Source organism: Schistocerca cancellata, chromosome 2, assembly GCF_023864275.1.
Source record: "Schistocerca cancellata isolate TAMUIC-IGC-003103 chromosome 2, iqSchCanc2.1, whole genome shotgun sequence".
NCBI lineage: Eukaryota > Metazoa > Arthropoda > Insecta > Orthoptera > Acrididae > Schistocerca > Schistocerca cancellata.
The window spans coordinates 535,138,568-535,152,755 of NC_064627.1; the positions used below are offsets into that span (position 1 = coordinate 535,138,568).

The 14,188-nt window shown below is 48.5% G+C and overlaps 16 non-coding genes across 16 annotated transcripts; all 16 read left to right on the forward strand.

The window, feature by feature from the left end:
• The first annotated feature begins 432 nt into the window (after window positions 1-432).
• On the forward strand, window positions 433-515 carry Trnas-gcu (transfer RNA serine (anticodon GCU)). Its single transcript has one exon. It is a non-coding gene; the product is annotated as a tRNA-Ser (tRNA).
• An 823-nt stretch (window positions 516-1,338) lies between these two features.
• Trnas-gcu (transfer RNA serine (anticodon GCU)) lies at window positions 1,339-1,421 on the forward strand. Its single transcript has one exon. It is a non-coding gene; the product is annotated as a tRNA-Ser (tRNA).
• Window positions 1,422-2,244: 823 nt separating this feature from the next.
• On the forward strand, window positions 2,245-2,327 carry Trnas-gcu (transfer RNA serine (anticodon GCU)). The gene has a single exon. It is a non-coding gene; the product is annotated as a tRNA-Ser (tRNA).
• Window positions 2,328-3,150: 823 nt separating this feature from the next.
• On the forward strand, window positions 3,151-3,233 carry Trnas-gcu (transfer RNA serine (anticodon GCU)). Its single transcript has one exon. It is a non-coding gene; the product is annotated as a tRNA-Ser (tRNA).
• Window positions 3,234-4,056: 823 nt separating this feature from the next.
• On the forward strand, window positions 4,057-4,139 carry Trnas-gcu (transfer RNA serine (anticodon GCU)). Its single transcript has one exon. It is a non-coding gene; the product is annotated as a tRNA-Ser (tRNA).
• An 823-nt stretch (window positions 4,140-4,962) lies between these two features.
• Window positions 4,963-5,045, forward strand: Trnas-gcu (transfer RNA serine (anticodon GCU)). The gene has a single exon. It is a non-coding gene; the product is annotated as a tRNA-Ser (tRNA).
• An 823-nt stretch (window positions 5,046-5,868) lies between these two features.
• Window positions 5,869-5,951, forward strand: Trnas-gcu (transfer RNA serine (anticodon GCU)). The gene has a single exon. It is a non-coding gene; the product is annotated as a tRNA-Ser (tRNA).
• An 823-nt stretch (window positions 5,952-6,774) lies between these two features.
• Trnas-gcu (transfer RNA serine (anticodon GCU)) lies at window positions 6,775-6,857 on the forward strand. Its single transcript has one exon. It is a non-coding gene; the product is annotated as a tRNA-Ser (tRNA).
• An 823-nt stretch (window positions 6,858-7,680) lies between these two features.
• On the forward strand, window positions 7,681-7,763 carry Trnas-gcu (transfer RNA serine (anticodon GCU)). The gene has a single exon. It is a non-coding gene; the product is annotated as a tRNA-Ser (tRNA).
• Window positions 7,764-8,567: 804 nt separating this feature from the next.
• Trnas-gcu (transfer RNA serine (anticodon GCU)) lies at window positions 8,568-8,650 on the forward strand. Its single transcript has one exon. It is a non-coding gene; the product is annotated as a tRNA-Ser (tRNA).
• Window positions 8,651-9,454: 804 nt separating this feature from the next.
• Trnas-gcu (transfer RNA serine (anticodon GCU)) lies at window positions 9,455-9,537 on the forward strand. Its single transcript has one exon. It is a non-coding gene; the product is annotated as a tRNA-Ser (tRNA).
• Window positions 9,538-10,341: 804 nt separating this feature from the next.
• On the forward strand, window positions 10,342-10,424 carry Trnas-gcu (transfer RNA serine (anticodon GCU)). The gene has a single exon. It is a non-coding gene; the product is annotated as a tRNA-Ser (tRNA).
• An 823-nt stretch (window positions 10,425-11,247) lies between these two features.
• Window positions 11,248-11,330, forward strand: Trnas-gcu (transfer RNA serine (anticodon GCU)). Its single transcript has one exon. It is a non-coding gene; the product is annotated as a tRNA-Ser (tRNA).
• Window positions 11,331-12,153: 823 nt separating this feature from the next.
• On the forward strand, window positions 12,154-12,236 carry Trnas-gcu (transfer RNA serine (anticodon GCU)). The gene has a single exon. It is a non-coding gene; the product is annotated as a tRNA-Ser (tRNA).
• An 823-nt stretch (window positions 12,237-13,059) lies between these two features.
• Trnas-gcu (transfer RNA serine (anticodon GCU)) lies at window positions 13,060-13,142 on the forward strand. Its single transcript has one exon. It is a non-coding gene; the product is annotated as a tRNA-Ser (tRNA).
• Window positions 13,143-13,965: 823 nt separating this feature from the next.
• Window positions 13,966-14,048, forward strand: Trnas-gcu (transfer RNA serine (anticodon GCU)). The gene has a single exon. It is a non-coding gene; the product is annotated as a tRNA-Ser (tRNA).
• The last annotated feature ends 140 nt before the right edge of the window (window positions 14,049-14,188 follow it).

A 14,188-nucleotide genomic window follows, 5' to 3' on the forward strand; every position in this document is an offset into this window, starting at 1 on the left:
GCCAACAGCAGGAGCCTCTGGTCTCACAATTCGGCTACGAAGAACGTGGTTTGCTCTTCGAAAGAAACTTGGAAGCAACATCAGCGATGAGGTCAACGAAGGTGACAAATAAATGTTGCGCATCGAGATAATCGCGTCGTTGCGGTAGTTGTTATACTGAATGCACAGGACATTTCTCATTTGCATTAGACAACGCTACACGACGATTCGGTGCTTATTTCTGCAGTAAGTAAGTGGGCCGACTAATTTCCTCCGATCGGATACCGACGTGGACGGATGCCATCATTAAATGATTCACGAGTGGGAGCTCTGTCAGCTGCACTGCAGCAGGGCGTTACAGCGTTAACACCAGCCACAGTACGATGCGTTTTGGAATCGACAAACGACTTCTTTCCGTAAGGACTAGCGAGGGACGCAGTTTCCGATGCATCAGGCGAGGTGGCCGAGTGGTTAAGGCTGTTGGACTGCTAATCCAATGTGCTCTGCACGCGTGGGTTCGAATCCCATCCTCGTCGAAGAATTTTACGTAAAGCACCCATTTCGGATCACGCCTTCTACATGCGAAACGCCACTCACTAGTAGCAATGGAACGTGTAGGTGGCAGATAACATCTGTAAGAAATACGAAACTAAACCGCCTACCAATTGGAAGGACACAACATTCGATAGCGTACGTCTTCCGAATCAAACATCACCTCAAGATTTATAAACGAATCGAGGTTTGGCACCATGGCGGTGTTTGGGAACGGTGGTTTCTCACTCATAGTTAAGTGCTTACTTCTCGCAGACATTTTAACGTATCGAGCCAATAATACCCCCAACTGTAGCACAACTGTCGCCTTTCGACAGTTTTGCTTTCCGTCCGACCGCCATATACGGAAGCGATCTGATAGGGCCTGGCTCCATCGCCAACAGCAGGAGCCTCTGGTCTCACAATTCGGTTACGAAGAACGTGGTTTGCTCTTCGAAAGAAACTTGGAAGCAACATCAGCGATGAGGTCAACGAAGGTGACAAATAAATGTTGCGCATCGAGATAATCGCGTCGTTGCGGTAGTTGTTATACTGAATGCACAGGACATTTCTCATTTGCATTAGACAACGCTACACGACGATTCGGTGCTTATTTCTGCAGTAAGTAAGTGGGCCGACTAATTTCCTCCGATCGGATACCGACGTGGACGGATGCCATCATTAAATGATTCACGAGTGGGAGCTTGGTCAGCTGCACTGCAGCAGGGCGTTACAGCGTTAACACCAGCCACAGTACGATGCGTTTTGGAATCGACAAACGACTTCTTTCCGTAAGGACTAGCGAGGGACGCAGTTTCCGATGCATCAGGCGAGGTGGCCGAGTGGTTAAGGCTGTTGGACTGCTAATCCAATGTGCTCTGCACGCGTGGGTTCGAATCCCATCCTCGTCGAAGAATTTTACGTAAAGCACCCATTTCGGATCACGCCTTCTACATGCGAAACGCCACTCACTAGTAGCAATGGAACGTGTAGGTGGCAGATAACATCTGTAAGAAATACGAAACTAAACCGCCTACCAATTGGAAGGACACAACATTCGATAGCGTACGTCTTCCGAATCAAACATCACCTCAAGATTTATAAACGAATCGAGGTTTGGCACCATGGCGGTGTTTGGGAACGGTGGTTTCTCACTCATAGTTAAGTGCTTACTTCTCGCAGACATTTTAACGTATCGAGCCAATAATACCCCCAACTGTAGCACAACTGTCGCCTTTCGACAGTTTTGCTTTCCGTCCGACCGCCATATACGGAAGCGATCTGATAGGGCCTGGCTCCATCGCCAACAGCAGGAGCCTCTGGTCTCACAATTCGGTTACGAAGAACGTGGTTTGCTCTTCGAAAGAAACTTGGAAGCAACATCAGCGATGAGGTCAACGAAGGTGACAAATAAATGTTGCGCATCGAGATAATCGCGTCGTTGCGGTAGTTGTTATACTGAATGCACAGGACATTTCTCATTTGCATTAGACAACGCTACACGACGATTCGGTGCTTATTTCTGCAGTAAGTAAGTGGGCCGACTAATTTCCTCCGATCGGATACCGACGTGGACGGATGCCATCATTAAATGATTCACGAGTGGGAGCTTGGTCAGCTGCACTGCAGCAGGGCGTTACAGCGTTAACACCAGCCACAGTACGATGCGTTTTGGAATCGACAAACGACTTCTTTCCGTAAGGACTAGCGATGGACGCAGTTTCCGATGCATCAGGCGAGGTGGCCGAGTGGTTAAGGCTGTTGGACTGCTAATCCAATGTGCTCTGCACGCGTGGGTTCGAATCCCATCCTCGTCGAAGAATTTTACGTAAAGCACCCATTTCGGATCACGCCTTCTACATGCGAAACGCCACTCACTAGTAGCAATGGAACGTGTAGGTGGCAGATAACATCTGTAAGAAATACGAAACTAAACCGCCTACCAATTGGAAGGACACAACATTCGATAGCGTACGTCATCCGAATCAAACATCACCTCAAGATTTATAAACGAATCGAGGTTTGGCACCATGGCGGTGTTTGGGAACGGTGGTTTCTCACTCATAGTTAAGTGCTTACTTCTGGCAGACATTTTAACGTATCGAGCCAATAATACCCCCAACTGTAGCACAACTGTCGCCTTTCGACAGTTTTGCTTTCCGTCCGACCGCCATATACGGAAGCGATCTGATAGGGCCTGGCTCCATCGCCAACAGCAGGAGCCTCTGGTCTCACAATTCGGCTACGAAGAACGTGGTTTGCTCTTCGAAAGAAACTTGGAAGCAACATCAGCGATGAGGTCAACGAAGGTGACAAATAAATGTTGCGCATCGAGATCATCGCGTCGTTGCGGTAGTTGTTATACTGAATGCACAGGACATTTCTCATTTGCATTAGACAACGCTACACGACGATTCGGTGCTTATTTCTGCAGTAAGTAAGTGGGCCGACTAATTTCCTCCGATCGGATACCGACGTGGACGGATGCCATCATTAAATGATTCACGAGTGGGAGCTTGGTCAGCTGCACTGCAGCAGGGCGTTACAGCGTTAACACCAGCCACAGTACGATGCGTTTTGGAATCGACAAACGACTTCTTTCCGTAAGGACTAGCGAGGGACGCAGTTTCCGATGCATCAGGCGAGGTGGCCGAGTGGTTAAGGCTGTTGGACTGCTAATCCAATGTGCTCTGCACGCGTGGGTTCGAATCCCATCCTCGTCGAAGAATTTTACGTAAAGCACCCATTTCGGATCACGCCTTCTACATGCGAAACGCCACTCACTAGTAGCAATGGAACGTGTAGGTGGCAGATAACATCTGTAAGAAATACGAAACTAAACCGCCTACCAATTGGAAGGACACAACATTCGATAGCGTACGTCATCCGAATCAAACATCACCTCAAGATTTATAAACGAATCGAGGTTTGGCACCATGGCGGTGTTTGGGAACGGTGGTTTCTCACTCATAGTTAAGTGCTTACTTCTCGCAGACATTTTAACGTATCGAGCCAATAATACCCCCAACTGTAGCACAACTGTCGCCTTTCGACAGTTTTGCTTTCCGTCCGACCGCCATATACGGAAGCGATCTGATAGGGCCTGGCTCCATCGCCAACAGCAGGAGCCTCTGGTCTCACAATTCGGTTACGAAGAACGTGGTTTGCTCTTCGAAAGAAACTTGGAAGCAACATCAGCGATGAGGTCAACGAAGGTGACAAATAAATGTTGCGCATCGAGATAATCGCGTCGTTGCGGTAGTTGTTATACTGAATGCACAGGACATTTCTCATTTGCATTAGACAACGCTACACGACGATTCGGTGCTTATTTCTGCAGTAAGTAAGTGGGCCGACTAATTTCCTCCGATCGGATACCGACGTGGACGGATGCCATCATTAAATGATTCACGAGTGGGAGCTTGGTCAGCTGCACTGCAGCAGGGCGTTACAGCGTTAACACCAGCCACAGTACGATGCGTTTTGGAATCGACAAACGACTTCTTTCCGTAAGGACTAGCGAGGGACGCAGTTTCCGATGCATCAGGCGAGGTGGCCGAGTGGTTAAGGCTGTTGGACTGCTAATCCAATGTGCTCTGCACGCGTGGGTTCGAATCCCATCCTCGTCGAAGAATTTTACGTAAAGCACCCATTTCGGATCACGCCTTCTACATGCGAAACGCCACTCACTAGTAGCAATGGAACGTGTAGGTGGCAGATAACATCTGTAAGAAATACGAAACTAAACCGCCTACCAATTGGAAGGACACAACATTCGATAGCGTACGTCTTCCGAATCAAACATCACCTCAAGATTTATAAACGAATCGAGGTTTGGCACCATGGCGGTGTTTGGGAACGGTGGTTTCTCACTCATAGTTAAGTGCTTACTTCTCGCAGACATTTTAACGTATCGAGCCAATAATACCCCCAACTGTAGCACAACTGTCGCCTTTCGACAGTTTTGCTTTCCGTCCGACCGCCATATACGGAAGCGATCTGATAGGGCCTGGCTCCATCGCCAACAGCAGGAGCCTCTGGTCTCACAATTCGGTTACGAAGAACGTGGTTTGCTCTTCGAAAGAAACTTGGAAGCAACATCAGCGATGAGGTCAACGAAGGTGACAAATAAATGTTGCGCATCGAGATAATCGCGTCGTTGCGGTAGTTGTTATACTGAATGCACAGGACATTTCTCATTTGCATTAGACAACGCTACACGACGATTCGGTGCTTATTTCTGCAGTAAGTAAGTGGGCCGACTAATTTCCTCCGATCGGATACCGACGTGGACGGATGCCATCATTAAATGATTCACGAGTGGGAGCTTGGTCAGCTGCACTGCAGCAGGGCGTTACAGCGTTAACACCAGCCACAGTACGATGCGTTTTGGAATCGACAAACGACTTCTTTCCGTAAGGACTAGCGATGGACGCAGTTTCCGATGCATCAGGCGAGGTGGCCGAGTGGTTAAGGCTGTTGGACTGCTAATCCAATGTGCTCTGCACGCGTGGGTTCGAATCCCATCCTCGTCGAAGAATTTTACGTAAAGCACCCATTTCGGATCACGCCTTCTACATGCGAAACGCCACTCACTAGTAGCAATGGAACGTGTAGGTGGCAGATAACATCTGTAAGAAATACGAAACTAAACCGCCTACCAATTGGAAGGACACAACATTCGATAGCGTACGTCATCCGAATCAAACATCACCTCAAGATTTATAAACGAATCGAGGTTTGGCACCATGGCGGTGTTTGGGAACGGTGGTTTCTCACTCATAGTTAAGTGCTTACTTCTGGCAGACATTTTAACGTATCGAGCCAATAATACCCCCAACTGTAGCACAACTGTCGCCTTTCGACAGTTTTGCTTTCCGTCCGACCGCCATATACGGAAGCGATCTGATAGGGCCTGGCTCCATCGCCAACAGCAGGAGCCTCTGGTCTCACAATTCGGCTACGAAGAACGTGGTTTGCTCTTCGAAAGAAACTTGGAAGCAACATCAGCGATGAGGTCAACGAAGGTGACAAATAAATGTTGCGCATCGAGATCATCGCGTCGTTGCGGTAGTTGTTATACTGAATGCACAGGACATTTCTCATTTGCATTAGACAACGCTACACGACGATTCGGTGCTTATTTCTGCAGTAAGTAAGTGGGCCGACTAATTTCCTCCGATCGGATACCGACGTGGACGGATGCCATCATTAAATGATTCACGAGTGGGAGCTTGGTCAGCTGCACTGCAGCAGGGCGTTACAGCGTTAACACCAGCCACAGTACGATGCGTTTTGGAATCGACAAACGACTTCTTTCCGTAAGGACTAGCGAGGGACGCAGTTTCCGATGCATCAGGCGAGGTGGCCGAGTGGTTAAGGCTGTTGGACTGCTAATCCAATGTGCTCTGCACGCGTGGGTTCGAATCCCATCCTCGTCGAAGAATTTTACGTAAAGCACCCATTTCGGATCACGCCTTCTACATGCGAAACGCCACTCACTAGTAGCAATGGAACGTGTAGGTGGCAGATAACATCTGTAAGAAATACGAAACTAAACCGCCTACCAATTGGAAGGACACAACATTCGATAGCGTACGTCATCCGAATCAAACATCACCTCAAGATTTATAAACGAATCGAGGTTTGGCACCATGGCGGTGTTTGGGAACGGTGGTTTCTCACTCATAGTTAAGTGCTTACTTCTCGCAGACATTTTAACGTATCGAGCCAATAATACCCCCAACTGTAGCACAACTGTCGCCTTTCGACAGTTTTGCTTTCCGTCCGACCGCCATATACGGAAGCGATCTGATAGGGCCTGGCTCCATCGCCAACAGCAGGAGCCTCTGGTCTCACAATTCGGTTACGAAGAACGTGGTTTGCTCTTCGAAAGAAACTTGGAAGCAACATCAGCGATGAGGTCAACGAAGGTGACAAATAAATGTTGCGCATCGAGATAATCGCGTCGTTGCGGTAGTTGTTATACTGAATGCACAGGACATTTCTCATTTGCATTAGACAACGCTACACGACGATTCGGTGCTTATTTCTGCAGTAAGTAAGTGGGCCGACTAATTTCCTCCGATCGGATACCGACGTGGACGGATGCCATCATTAAATGATTCACGAGTGGGAGCTTGGTCAGCTGCACTGCAGCAGGGCGTTACAGCGTTAACACCAGCCACAGTACGATGCGTTTTGGAATCGACAAACGACTTCTTTCCGTAAGGACTAGCGAGGGACGCAGTTTCCGATGCATCAGGCGAGGTGGCCGAGTGGTTAAGGCTGTTGGACTGCTAATCCAATGTGCTCTGCACGCGTGGGTTCGAATCCCATCCTCGTCGAAGAATTTTACGTAAAGCACCCATTTCGGATCACGCCTTCTACATGCGAAACGCCACTCACTAGTAGCAATGGAACGTGTAGGTGGCAGATAACATCTGTAAGAAATACGAAACTAAACCGCCTACCAATTGGAAGGACACAACATTCGATAGCGTACGTCATCCGAATCAAACATCACCTCAAGATTTATAAACGAATCGAGGTTTGGCACCATGGCGGTGTTTGGGAACGGTGGTTTCTCACTCATAGTTAAGTGCTTACTTCTGGCAGACATTTTAACGTATCGAGCCAATAATACCCCCAACTGTAGCACAACTGTCGCCTTTCGACAGTTTTGCTTTCCGTCCGACCGCCATATACGGAAGCGATCTGATAGGGCCTGGCTCCATCGCCAACAGCAGGAGCCTCTGGTCTCACAATTCGGCTACGAAGAACGTGGTTTGCTCTTCGAAAGAAACTTGGAAGCAACATCAGCGATGAGGTCAACGAAGGTGACAAATAAATGTTGCGCATCGAGATAATCGCGTCGTTGCGGTAGTTGTTATACTGAATGCACAGGACATTTCTCATTTGCATTAGACAACGCTACACGACGATTCGGTGCTTATTTCTGCAGTAAGTAAGTGGGCCGACTAATTTCCTCCGATCGGATACCGACGTGGACGGATGCCATCATTAAATGATTCACGAGTGGGAGCTTGGTCAGCTGCACTGCAGCAGGGCGTTACAGCGTTAACACCAGCCACAGTACGATGCGTTTTGGAATCGACAAACGACTTCTTTCCGTAAGGACTAGCGAGGGACGCAGTTTCCGATGCATCAGGCGAGGTGGCCGAGTGGTTAAGGCTGTTGGACTGCTAATCCAATGTGCTCTGCACGCGTGGGTTCGAATCCCATCCTCGTCGAAGAATTTTACGTAAAGCACCCATTTCGGATCACGCCTTCTACATGCGAAACGCCACTCACTAGTAGCAATGGAACGTGTAGGTGGCAGATAACATCTGTAAGAAATACGAAACTAAACCGCCTACCAATTGGAAGGACACAACATTCGATAGCGTACGTCATCCGAATCAAACATCACCTCAAGATTTATAAACGAATCGAGGTTTGGCACCATGGCGGTGTTTGGGAACGGTGGTTTCTCACTCATAGTTAAGTGCTTACTTCTCGCAGACATTTTAACGTATCGAGCCAAAAATACCCCCAACTGTAGCAGTTTTGCTTTCCGTCCGACCGCCATATACGGAAGCGATCTGATAGGGCCTGGCTCCACCGCCAACAGCAGGAGCCTCTGGTCTCACAATTCGGCTACGAAGAACGTGGTTTGCTCTTCGAAAGAAACTTGGAAGCAACATCAGCGATGAGGTCAACGAAGGTGACAAATAAATGTTGCGCATCGAGATAATCGCGTCGTTGCGGTAGTTGTTATACTGAATGCACAGGACATTTCTCATTTGCATTAGACAACGCTACACGACGATTCGGTGCTTATTTCTGCAGTAAGTAAGTGGGCCGACTAATTTCCTCCGATCGGATACCGACGTGGACGGATGCCATCATTAAATGATTCACGAGTGGGAGCTTGGTCAGCTGCACTGCAGCAGGGCGTTACAGCGTTAACACCAGCCACAGTACGATGCGTTTTGGAATCGACAAACGACTTCTTTCCGTAAGGACTAGCGAGGGACGCAGTTTCCGATGCATCAGGCGAGGTGGCCGAGTGGTTAAGGCTGTTGGACTGCTAATCCAATGTGCTCTGCACGCGTGGGTTCGGATCCCATCCTCGTCGAAGAATTTTACGTAAAGCACCCATTTCGGATCACGCCTTCTACATGCGAAACGCCACTCACTAGTAGCAATGGAACGTGTAGGTGGCAGATAACATCTGTAAGAAATACGAAACTAAACCGCCTACCAATTGGAAGGACACAACATTCGATAGCGTACGTCATCCGAATCAAACATCACCTCAAGATTTATAAACGAATCGAGGTTTGGCACCATGGCGGTGTTTGGGAACGGTGGTTTCTCACTCATAGTTAAGTGCTTACTTCTCGCAGACATTTTAACGTATCGAGCCAATAATACCCCCAACTGTAGCAGTTTTGCTTTCCGTCCGACCGCCATATACGGAAGCGATCTGATAGGGCCTGGCTCCATCGCCAACAGCAGGAGCCTCTGGTCTCACAATTCGGCTACGAAGAACGTGGTTTGCTCTTCGAAAGAAACTTGGAAGCAACATCAGCGATGAGGTCAACGAAGGTGACAAATAAATGTTGCGCATCGAGATAATCGCGTCGTTGCGGTAGTTGTTATACTGAATGCACAGGACATTTCTCATTTGCATTAGACAACGCTACACGACGATTCGGTGCTTATTTCTGCAGTAAGTAAGTGGGCCGACTAATTTCCTCCGATCGGATACCGACGTGGACGGATGCCATCATTAAATGATTCACGAGTGGGAGCTTGGTCAGCTGCACTGCAGCAGGGCGTTACAGCGTTAACACCAGCCACAGTACGATGCGTTTTGGAATCGACAAACGACTTCTTTCCGTAAGGACTAGCGAGGGACGCAGTTTCCGATGCATCAGGCGAGGTGGCCGAGTGGTTAAGGCTGTTGGACTGCTAATCCAATGTGCTCTGCACGCGTGGGTTCGAATCCCATCCTCGTCGAAGAATTTTACGTAAAGCACCCATTTCGGATCACGCCTTCTACATGCGAAACGCCACTCACTAGTAGCAATGGAACGTGTAGGTGGCAGATAACATCTGTAAGAAATACGAAACTAAACCGCCTACCAATTGGAAGGACACAACATTCGATAGCGTACGTCTTCCGAATCAAACATCACCTCAAGATTTATAAACGAATCGAGGTTTGGCACCATGGCGGTGTTTGGGAACGGTGGTTTCTCACTCATAGTTAAGTGCTTACTTCTCGCAGACATTTTAACGTATCGAGCCAATAATACCCCCAACTGTAGCAGTTTTGCTTTCCGTCCGACCGCCATATACGGAAGCGATCTGATAGGGCCTGGCTCCATCGCCAACAGCAGGAGCCTCTGGTCTCACAATTCGGCTACGAAGAACGTGGTTTGCTCTTCGAAAGAAACTTGGAAGCAACATCAGCGATGAGGTCAACGAAGGTGACAAATAAATGTTGCGCATCGAGATAATCGCGTCGTTGCGGTAGTTGTTATACTGAATGCACAGGACATTTCTCATTTGCATTAGACAACGCTACACGACGATTCGGTGCTTATTTCTGCAGTAAGTAAGTGGGCCGACTAATTTCCTCCGATCGGATACCGACGTGGACGGATGCCATCATTAAATGATTCACGAGTGGGAGCTTGGTCAGCTGCACTGCAGCAGGGCGTTACAGCGTTAACACCAGCCACAGTACGATGCGTTTTGGAATCGACAAACGACTTCTTTCCGTAAGGACTAGCGAGGGACGCAGTTTCCGATGCATCAGGCGAGGTGGCCGAGTGGTTAAGGCTGTTGGACTGCTAATCCAATGTGCTCTGCACGCGTGGGTTCGAATCCCATCCTCGTCGAAGAATTTTACGTAAAGCACCCATTTCGGATCACGCCTTCTACATGCGAAACGCCACTCACTAGTAGCAATGGAACGTGTAGGTGGCAGATAACATCTGTAAGAAATACGAAACTAAACCGCCTACCAATTGGAAGGACACAACATTCGATAGCGTACGTCTTCCGAATCAAACATCACCTCAAGATTTATAAACGAATCGAGGTTTGGCACCATGGCGGTGTTTGGGAACGGTGGTTTCTCACTCATAGTTAAGTGCTTACTTCTCGCAGACATTTTAACGTATCGAGCCAATAATACCCCCAACTGTAGCACAACTGTCGCCTTTCGACAGTTTTGCTTTCCGTCCGACCGCCATATACGGAAGCGATCTGATAGGGCCTGGCTCCATCGCCAACAGCAGGAGCCTCTGGTCTCACAATTCGGCTACGAAGAACGTGGTTTGCTCTTCGAAAGAAACTTGGAAGCAACATCAGCGATGAGGTCAACGAAGGTGACAAATAAATGTTGCGCATCGAGATAATCGCGTCGTTGCGGTAGTTGTTATACTGAATGCACAGGACATTTCTCATTTGCATTAGACAACGCTACACGACGATTCGGTGCTTATTTCTGCAGTAAGTAAGTGGGCCGACTAATTTCCTCCGATCGGATACCGACGTGGACGGATGCCATCATTAAATGATTCACGAGTGGGAGCTTGGTCAGCTGCACTGCAGCAGGGCGTTACAGCGTTAACACCAGCCACAGTACGATGCGTTTTGGAATCGACAAACGACTTCTTTCCGTAAGGACTAGCGAGGGACGCAGTTTCCGATGCATCAGGCGAGGTGGCCGAGTGGTTAAGGCTGTTGGACTGCTAATCCAATGTGCTCTGCACGCGTGGGTTCGAATCCCATCCTCGTCGAAGAATTTTACGTAAAGCACCCATTTCGGATCACGCCTTCTACATGCGAAACGCCACTCACTAGTAGCAATGGAACGTGTAGGTGGCAGATAACATCTGTAAGAAATACGAAACTAAACCGCCTACCAATTGGAAGGACACAACATTCGATAGCGTACGTCATCCGAATCAAACATCACCTCAAGATTTATAAACGAATCGAGGTTTGGCACCATGGCGGTGTTTGGGAACGGTGGTTTCTCACTCATAGTTAAGTGCTTACTTCTCGCAGACATTTTATCGTATCGAGCCAATAATACCCCCAACTGTAGCACAACTGTCGCCTTTCGACAGTTTTGCTTTCCGTCCGACCGCCATATACGGAAGCGATCTGATAGGGCCTGGCTCCATCGCCAACAGCAGGAGCCTCTGGTCTCACAATTCGGCTACGAAGAACGTGGTTTGCTCTTCGAAAGAAACTTGGAAGCAACATCAGCGATGAGGTCAACGAAGGTGACAAATAAATGTTGCGCATCGAGATAATCGCGTCGTTGCGGTAGTTGTTATACTGAATGCACAGGACATTTCTCATTTGCATTAGACAACGCTACACGACGATTCGGTGCTTATTTCTGCAGTAAGTAAGTGGGCCGACTAATTTCCTCCGATCGGATACCGACGTGGACGGATGCCATCATTAAATGATTCACGACTGGGAGCTTGGTCAGCTGCACTGCAGCAGGGCGTTACAGCGTTAACACCAGCCACAGTACGATGCGTTTTGGAATCGACAAACGACTTCTTTCCGTAAGGACTAGCGAGGGACGCAGTTTCCGATGCATCAGGCGAGGTGGCCGAGTGGTTAAGGCTGTTGGACTGCTAATTCAATGTGCTCTGCACGCGTGGGTTCGAATCCCATCCTCGTCGAAGAATTTTACGTAAAGCACCCATTTCGGATCACGCCTTCTACATGCGAAACGCCACTCACTAGTAGCAATGGAACGTGTAGGTGGCAGATAACATCTGTAAGAAATACGAAACTAAACCGCCTACCAATTGGAAGGACACAACATTCGATAGCGTACGTCTTCCGAATCAAACATCACCTCAAGATTTATAAACGAATCGAGGTTTGGCACCATGGCGGTGTTTGGGAACGGTGGTTTCTCACTCATAGTTAAGTGCTTACTTCTCGCAGACATTTTAACGTATCGAGCCAATAATACCCCCAACTGTAGCACAACTGTCGCCTTTCGACAGTTTTGCTTTCCGTCCGACCGCCATATACGGAAGCGATCTGATAGGGCCTGGCTCCATCGCCAACAGCAGGAGCCTCTGGTCTCACAATTCGGCTACGAAGAACGTGGTTTGCTCTTCGAAAGAAACTTGGAAGCAACATCAGCGATGAGGTCAACGAAGGTGACAAATAAATGTTGCGCATCGAGATAATCGCGTCGTTGCGGTAGTTGTTATACTGAATGCACAGGACATTTCTCATTTGCATTAGACAACGCTACACGACGATTCGGTGCTTATTTCTGCAGTAAGTAAGTGGGCCGACTAATTTCCTCCGATCGGATACCGACGTGGACGGATGCCATCATTAAATGATTCACGAGTGGGAGCTTGGTCAGCTGCACTGCAGCAGGGCGTTACAGCGTTAACACCAGCCACAGTACGATGCGTTTTGGAATCGACAAACGACTTCTTTCCGTAAGGACTAGCGAGGGACGCAGTTTCCGATGCATCAGGCGAGGTGGCCGAGTGGTTAAGGCTGTTGGACTGCTAATCCAATGTGCTCTGCACGCGTGGGTTCGAATCCCATCCTCGTCGAAGAATTTTACGTAAAGCACCCATTTCGGATCACGCCTTCTACATGCGAAACGCCACTCACTAGTAGCAATGGAACGTGTAGGTGGCAGATAACATCTGTAAGAAATACGAAACTAAACCGCCTACCAATTGGAAGGACACAACATTCGATAGCGTACGTCTTCCGAATCAAACATCACCTCAAGATTTATAAACGAATCGAGGTTTGGCACCATGGCGGTGTTTGGGAACGGTGGTTTCTCACTCATAGTTAAGTGCTTACTTCTCGCAGACATTTTAACGTATCGAGCCAATAATACCCCCAACTGTAGCACAACTGTCGCCTTTCGACAGTTTTGCTTTCCGTCCGACCGCCATATACGGAAGCGATCTGATAGGGCCTGGCTCCATCGCCAACAGCAGGAGCCTCTGGTCTCACAATTCGGTTACGAAGAACGTGGTTTGCTCTTCGAAAGAAACTTGGAAGCAACATCAGCGATGAGGTCAACGAAGGTGACAAATAAATGTTGCGCATCGAGATAATCGCGTCGTTGCGGTAGTTGTTATACTGAATGCACAGGACATTTCTCATTTGCATTAGACAACGCTACACGACGATTCGGTGCTTATTTCTGCAGTAAGTAAGTGGGCCGACTAATTTCCTCCGATCGGATACCGACGTGGACGGATGCCATCATTAAATGATTCACGAGTGGGAGCTTGGTCAGCTGCACTGCAGCAGGGCGTTACAGCGTTAACACCAGCCACAGTACGATGCGTTTTGGAATCGACAAACGACTTCTTTCCGTAAGGACTAGCGAGGGACGCAGTTTCCGATGCATCAGGCGAGGTGGCCGAGTGGTTAAGGCTGTTGGACTGCTAATCCAATGTGCTCTGCACGCGTGGGTTCGAATCCCATCCTCGTCGAAGAATTTTACGTAAAGCACCCATTTCGGATCACGCCTTCTACATGCGAAACGCCACTCACTAGTAGCAATGGAACGTGTAGGTGGCAGATAACATCTGTAAGAAATACGAAACTAAACCGCCTACCAATTGGAAGGACA